The following is an 8,372-nucleotide window of genomic DNA, read 5'->3' on the forward strand; positions in this document are numbered from 1 at the left end:
TATTTTCGGCCTCCACTGATCAGGAGGCGAGCTACTGCTCATAAACTGAAATGAAAAGAAAAAGGAAAATTATACACAATATATACACCAAAGTATCACACACAATAGCAACTCAAAAACGCCATCCATCCCCGGCAACGGCGCCATTTGAAAGGACAACAGGGGTGCGTAGGTGTCGTTCAAGCAAGGATATATCCTAATGGTCAGGATAGAGATCCTAACTAAGCCTAGACCCTGGTTTCAAAGATTCCTCAACCCACTCCTACTGATCAGTATAGTGGTGATAAGGGTCGAATCCCACAGAGATGGTGCGTTTAAACTACTGCGGTGATATTTTGGAAGGTTTGGTTAGCTACCACGCTTGGGTTGAGTCTCTACCTAGACTGGAAATTAAGATGGTGTCCTACTGACTAGGAAGGGTGAATGGTGGTCGACATGTAGAAGTGTACATGGAATTATGGTGGATGCGGTGTAACAGAAAATATGCGGAAAATACTAGGTTACTATAAAAGGCTAAACAGAAAAGCAGAGAATAAGTGGTAGTTGTGGTGACTAGGCTGACAGATCTGTAGGGTGTACTAAAGGTGAAGGACAAAAGCAAAAAGCTTCTAAAAAGAAAAAGTGGTCCCAAACTTGGATATGGACATCATCTTCTTCAACAACCACAAACAAAAATCAGAAAACAAATCCAGATTCAACACGGAAAACACAGATTATCAACTCGCGAACACAGATCTAAAACAACGAAATCAAATCTGAAATCAAACACTGGAGCTGGACTTCTGCATACTGGTCAACATGGACAAACGATTCTGAAATTAAAACTAAGCTTTGTATGCAACGATTTACTTCACAATCAAACAGTGCCAGATTATACTATCCTAGAGAAACTTGCTACGTAAAACAGAAATTATAGATTCAGCACTTAAAACACAAAGAAACATTAGATCTAGGCTAACTAGGCAAGGAAGGAAAAGAAAACAACACCATAAACGAAACGGAAATCAACTTCATAGCATAAAACACGTTCGGATCTTCAACAAGCACTTCAAAAGCAGAAAATATCCCAAAAGCAACAAAGATCCAACGTAAGGAAAATGCAAGTAAATTAAACTACGAAAGTGAAATAAAAGTGTTTTGCCACTCCGGGTGATGGAATCTCTAAACTATGATCTTGCTGGCTGGAACAAGGATGACTGGTACTCCGGGAACATCTGGGAACATCTGGACGTCAGGTGATCATGGCTGCGGCGAGGCAAGAAGTGGGACACGGCTGAAAGACTGGCATTACCGAGAGAACTCTCTACCTAAAGATGGTGGTGAATGAGTGAATGTGTCTCCCTTTCTCTCTCCAAGTGGCTTCCTTTTATAGGGAGGCTTACCCTTGATTTTAGGGTAAAACCTTGCGGTGAGATGACTTCTTTGCCCTCAATTATGGGTAATCCGTCCCAGCTATCCGTCTTCTCCATCTCAAGCCGTTTCAGCACGAATACTGATCAGTATGAGATCATGCTGGCGCTTTTTTCACCTGAACATTCCGAAACTTCTCTACTGGCTAGAACATTTAACCTGTACACTTTGAGCAACTGTTTTGCAGATATAATCAATTTTGCACAACATACTGACCAGTAACCAAGGCCTAGAATACGACTTATCACGTGGCAGCAGCCGCCCTTGTCCAGAGTTTCTAAATGCTTTCTTACGTGTCCATCTTTGTGGGATCGACCCCTGCTTCTCTATACTAAATCTTAGTATTCGGGTTGAGGGATCTTTGAAGGGGAGTGTAGTGTGCCCAACGACAGAGCATTCCGTGTTCTTTTGAGTTCCTAGACCAAGTGATCTAGTGGATTCATAGGACTTTTGCTACACACAGCAGCACATCCTCGAACTTCAAATGGCGTCGTTGCCAGGGATGGATGGCGTAGTTTGTGTTAGTGTTTAGAGTTTTTGGCGTATATAGTTTTGATTTATTTTCTTTCCTTTTATTTGTAGTTTATGAGCAAAGGCTCACGGTCTACCCACTGGAGTAACTCGTCTGGGTGGGAGCAAGGTCAATTCATTTGGCAGGTCAAGGACACCGCCTCCACAGTAACCACCAGATCAGGGTTCACCACGGGAGATCCGTTTTCGAGTGGATTTACTAGCGATGAATCTTGGGCGTCGTCAGGACGTAAAGATCCGGAGTCACCACCAGAGTCAGAGACAGAGTCAGAAACAGGGGAAACAGAGGAAGTAGTCATAGCACACGTAGTAGACCCAGATCCAGAGATAGGGTCACTAACTGCCCATTTAGCGTTAGGTTTAGTATATTGGAAATCATGTTTCGAGCGAGTTCGCACGAATAGAATCTTGCTTGTGTACGGAAAAACTCTACAATCCACTTTTGACCCGATTCAGTATCATTAGAGCAGTTTGCACGAATAGAATCAATATATTATTACATTTTGTTTTCTTGTGCGTTTATAAGATGTTTTATAAATATTTAAATGCATAAGAAGTAAACAAAGCCTAGGTCTTTTGCTTAGTAGACTGGTCGTGGGCTGCGCTCACTTTAAGGTACTACAGTCAGTTCTAAGCAATGCTTTGCAAAAGAAAAGAAGAATTTCACAACCTAGATAGGCTTTGGCTACCTATCGTGAAAGGTTGCAACGTCAGTCCGATTATTTCTAAGCCTTATTGAAATAAGATAACGTTGGTGTGGTATAGCACTGAATGGATCCAACAACAAGACGTGTCTTTATGCTATCTACTGAAACACGAGGTCTTGATAAATATCTATTTCTTAATCAATGTACGTTAGCATTGAGCATAGATATTGAGTATCTACTACTTTGACTTACCAAAGGTGCGGGTTTTTCGTCACCCAACGATCCAGGTATATTGGGTAGTGGTGATCATTATCTAGTGGTGCAAGGATTGCTATTATGTTGAATCGTGCGTGAGATGAGTCTCGTTTGATAATGTCCTCAAGAGGAGCTTTAACAAGGTTTTATTATTCGGAAACTGGCCTGGAGTTTTATTACTCTATGAATAATAAATAAGTGTTTCTTGCTAAGTCCACTCTTGTAATTAATAAGATGTTAATTAATTAAGTCCATAGCAGACTTTAATTAATTAATGGATATTTATATCTTAAGCGCGGGAAATAAATAATAAACAAAATGGAAACCCGGATTACTTGTAATTTTGGATTTGGATGGGGAGTTCAATATTACTTCTGTAGTGGTTGCTCGTAATATTCCAATATAAGCTTGTATTAAATTGTGGGTTCAATTTAATTAGTAAAAAGCTAATTGGGGGAGCCCATATCCAAAACCTTCCATAGATCCCTGACTGGGCCCAATATGTAACTATTATAAATAGGAGAATAAAGGAGACAGAAAAATACAATTTATCATTGTGGAATATTTCGTCCACTCTAATATTTGAGAAAGGAACGATTTTTCCTAATAGAAAAATCTCCTCCGTGAGTTTTTCTGCTCCTCCTCCCTGAGGAATTTGTGTCTTCTTTATTCGAGTCCTACTGTTTCGATAAGATCAGCCCACCCTGATGTCGGAATACAGTTCGGGACACCAGTCAGAAGATCCGTGGTCTAGTATTGAAGATCATCGTGGAGAAGGCGCGAGCAATCGACGATTCTTTGGAGAATCAAATCGGTAACTCTAAACCGTAGAATTCATGTTTAGGATTTATATTCTATGAGCATGAATTATTTGCGTTCTAGCATGCAATTCTGTGTTAACATGTGAATAGATTAATCCCGTAATCGGTCAAATAGATCCCACGTCTGATTTATTTGTTTTGTACAAGTCTTCCGCTGTGCAAGGGGCTCCAAACCCCAACTATTGGTATCAGAGCCAATTTTTGGCTCTGATTATGTGGATTAATTTCATGTTATGTGAATTCTTGCGCCGCAAATTTTGACGTGAATTGTAATTACATGAGATCATGTTTAAATGTGACGATGATGTTGAGGAATTACTTGATGTGATTAGTTTCAATCATGAATTGGGTAGCGTGAATTTATCCTTCCGGCACTATTCCTTTAATTTCATCACGTCTGTTTGCGTATTGCGGCAACATCCGCTCGAGTCCGATGGATGGGCAGTTCCGCAAGAGTCCAGCAGCGAATGCAGCAAGAAACGAGAGAGTTGGCGACAGACAGCAACTCCGGCAGCAACTGCTTCGTCTTCTGACAGCAGCGCCAGACAGCAGCTGTGTCGGCGACGGACAGCAACATCAGCGTCGCAGCAGCAGGCATGGACGGAGAGGATTCCCAGGCTCGAACGTCGACGGATATGTGCACAATTTGTGACAGCAGCGACGTCTCCGAGCAACGACAAATCTTGTTCGAGTGGGAGCCCGAAGCTGCGGTGCGTGCAGCGGTGACGAGGACGACGCAGCAGCGACGTCGTCACGCAGGCAGCAGCGGCGAATTGTGAGTGGGAGCCATTCACGGGCAGTTTCCCGGACTCGAGTTCGACGACGCAAGATTAGGGTTTACCCTATGCGCGACGCTCGCGCGGGTTCCACCCGCGCGACGTCGCATCGACTCGTCTCGTGACTTCACCTTCCAAATTTTATTAGAGTTTCTAAATCCTTGGATTCAATTTTGGAAATAATTCAAGATAAATATGAGAATAAGATTTGAATATATCTTCTGTGGATTTTATATATTATATAAGATTTGATTTTGTATCAAATTATGGATTAATTAGATTCTTTCCTTATTTAATGGATTTATATAGATTTTTATTCATAGATAAATCCTAGTTATATTTGGCAAATAATGATCTAATTTTTTATCTATATCCTATGGATTTATATGGATTTATTCCTAGACAAATCCTAGTTGGATTTAGATAATGATAATATTATTTTATTTTTATCCTATGAATTTATATGAATTTATTCATAGATAAATTCTAGATGGATTTGGATAGTGATAATATAATATTTTATTCTTATCTTATAGATTTATGTGGATTTATTCCTAGATAAATCTTAGATAGATATGAATAATTATAATATAATATTATCTAATTCTATGAATTTATATGGATTTACTCCAAGAATAAATCCTAGATGGATTAGGATTAATATTTATATTAATTTATTTTATCCTATGGATTTGAATAGATTAATTCTATTAAGACAAATCTTAGATGGATTAAAATAAATATTAATCCAAGTTATCCTTATCTTTTGGATTATATCCTAGATAGATTAGGATAAAGATAATATATAAGAAAATTCTTATTTAATTGGATTTAGGTAAATTTATTTATCAAAGAAATCCTAAGTAATTCTAAAGGGAAATAAGATTTGTATAAATCTTGGTTGATTGGATTTTATTTATCGTATGGATTATGATGGAATCATTTCTATCTAGTAATATCCTAGAACGATTTAAATAATGATAATCCTATATCAACGTTATCTTGAATTGAAGGATTTGATTTTATCTGAATAAAATTTAGAATAATCCTAAATCGATTTAGATAGTTAACACTATCTTGATAAATCCTAAATGAATTTGGATAATTATTATTATCCAAGATAAATCTTAAATAATTTCCGTTAATTATCCAGCGTGTTTAAATGTCATGCATTAAATGGAATTATCTGTTTATTTGGTGTTTATCTATTTTAAGTGGATCATCTGTCTTATCTGCTTATGTGATAATTATGCAAAAATCATATAAAATATCTAAGCGATAATTACAACAAGTGCGTTGTATATGGTCTCCATCAATTGGTCTGCAATTTATGAAGCTTTTTTCTAATATTATCGCCACCTGCTCTGTGGGGACAATAATCCTAAGAAATAGCGAGTTCATGAGGGCGGACTTCTCAAAAATAAATATTATGAACTAGAATGTGGTTTCCAATATTATCGCCACCTGTTCTGTGGGGACAATAATCCTAAGAAACTGCGAGATTCAGAAGTTCACACAGGATTTATGAGATAACTTGATCTTGTTAGCAGCACATGAGCATTGTTATGGGAGTGTGTTGTAGAAATGAGACTCTGTAATGCTAAATTCGGTGGTCTTGCTTTGGCAACATTAGGCGGTCATGCCACTCTGTGGTCTCTGGACTATTCGTCGGTGTTGTGACCAGTAAAATTGTAAGATTTTAATGCGTATTGACTTCCTCTGGAGGATACAAAATTTTAGTTTTACAGTTGCAAGATACATAATTGTTTTGTGGTTATTTGCGATTATGTATTGAGCATAAGTATGTGATAATAAGTTTATTTGCCAAATCTTCATTATGTCATTCAATATCTTGTCTGCGATCCTTAAAGAAATAAACTCGAATGCCAAAATTATGTAGACTGGAAACGTAAATGGATAAGATTCTCATCGCTAAAACTTGGAGTTTATACTCACTGATTCATGTCCTCCATCTCCTCGACATAATTCCACGAAGATTGTTCGAGAATGCATTTTGCATGTACTTGACAAGTTCTTTGAGGAATAAGGTCAAGCTATTTTCTTTTAAGTAGCACGACAAGTCTTGGTTAGTGACGATGAAAGATGGATGTCAATAGAATTTGTCAAGATGATTCGATTGGAATATCCTAAAGAGACAGAATATTTTGAGGAATCTTTTGATCACTCAAATAGTTTCTGACTCAAGTCATCGCCTGAAGTAATAAGAAATGACTAAAAGAAGGTTTAACCGAAAAGTAGAAAACCTTCATAATATTAGTCGTTATATTACTGTTAGAGGAATGTCAGATGATAGATGACGAATTCATGAAGGCTGCATTTTTCCTAAGTCCTAGTTCATTTGAACAAAAGACTAGATATGGAAATGAGAGCGCCTGAATTGTCATCAAAGTTTGTTTAAAGGTGAAGATGCTTTGTAAGTTGGATTGACATCTTTTAAAGAAGGACAATAACTTACATGACAATGCAACTTCTAAGTAAGAGATCTTAATCCAGTTAGGTTTTTGTTGAAGTGGGAGCTATCGATGCTCAATTATTATTTTATGGTTGATGTTTAAGGCATCATAGTATTGAAACAATATAGATGCAACAAGATTGAGTATTAAACAACACATCAACTTCTTAAACCATGAATGATAAAGTATTTATGGCTCTTAGTCTTAAGGCCAAGAAAATACTTAGCTATTGTTCAAACTGATCTAGACTATCAAGATTTTAACAATTTATTTGTTAAATAGATTGAAAGTCGAGAATGTCTGTTTGATGCACTATGAGTTAGAATTCTGTGATTCAGAATACTTATACAAGTGCGACATAGAAAGATTAGCAAGTCTTAATGGTTTACACCATAAGAAGACGAGCAATGGGTTATGATCAGTAGTGGGAGTCTAATTTCCGTTGACAAATCCAAGCATTCTTTCAAAGAATAGGATAGTCATGTAAGAAGGAATCAAAGTCTTTCTAAGACAAGTTTGATTAAGTGATGAGTTTTACTCATGAAAATCTTATCATTATGGGATAAACGTTAGATACAACGAAATACACCTTAAGGAAATTACCAAAATCAGTACCTTCTACAAAACACGAGTTGTGGACTAGAGCGACTTTAGTTTGGCACATCTCAAGGTGTAATGTTGTTCCAACACATGTTGGAAAGGTATCCAAGTAATTGGAGTTGAGTACTGATATATGTTTTAAGGTTGTCCCAAATGATGTAAGATTATTAGTTCTGTAATCTTCAAAGATAGAATTTTTGTTTGAAGATCAAGACAGGAACTAAAAGCCTAACAGCGTGATAACTCTCAGGACAAAGAGAGATATCGAATTTTCCACATTACCAAAGAGTCATACCATTAGAAACTTTTGCGCTAATAATATCAACTTCAGAACCTAAGATTGTATGAACCATGTCGTAGTGGTAGCGTTCCTAGGAACATAACAAGTTCATGCGTCTAAGAGTGTCGCAAGACTCGGTCTTAGATTAACTTGAACATAATCCCTTTAACTACAATGTAGAATTGGTTTATTTGGATATTCGTCCTTGAAAAGGTGATAGATTCCAAACTACAATCTTAGATAGACAACATGTTTTACAAGACTTGCAATACTACCTACAGGCTGTGTCAGTAAGTGGGAGCTAGTATAATTGCAAGTGTAAATATGGATCTCAAATGGCTAGGCAGTGACAATGGGCTATGCCCAAAGAGAAATATCATCTTCTCGGTGTCGTTGTGCCAAGATTTGTTCGATCCTACTGTCTATCAGAACTTACATAAATTAGAATGTATGTATTATGATTGTCAAGATAGCTTTCTACTAATAGAAGTCTTGAGGAAATCATCTACATGGAACATCCTAATGGGTATGTAATAAAGGGCAAGAACACATGATTGGAAGCTAATGAAGACCTTTAT

The sequence above is a fragment of the Salvia splendens genome, chromosome 6, assembly GCF_004379255.2.
Source record: "Salvia splendens isolate huo1 chromosome 6, SspV2, whole genome shotgun sequence".
NCBI classification, from domain to species: Eukaryota; Viridiplantae; Streptophyta; class Magnoliopsida; order Lamiales; family Lamiaceae; genus Salvia; species Salvia splendens.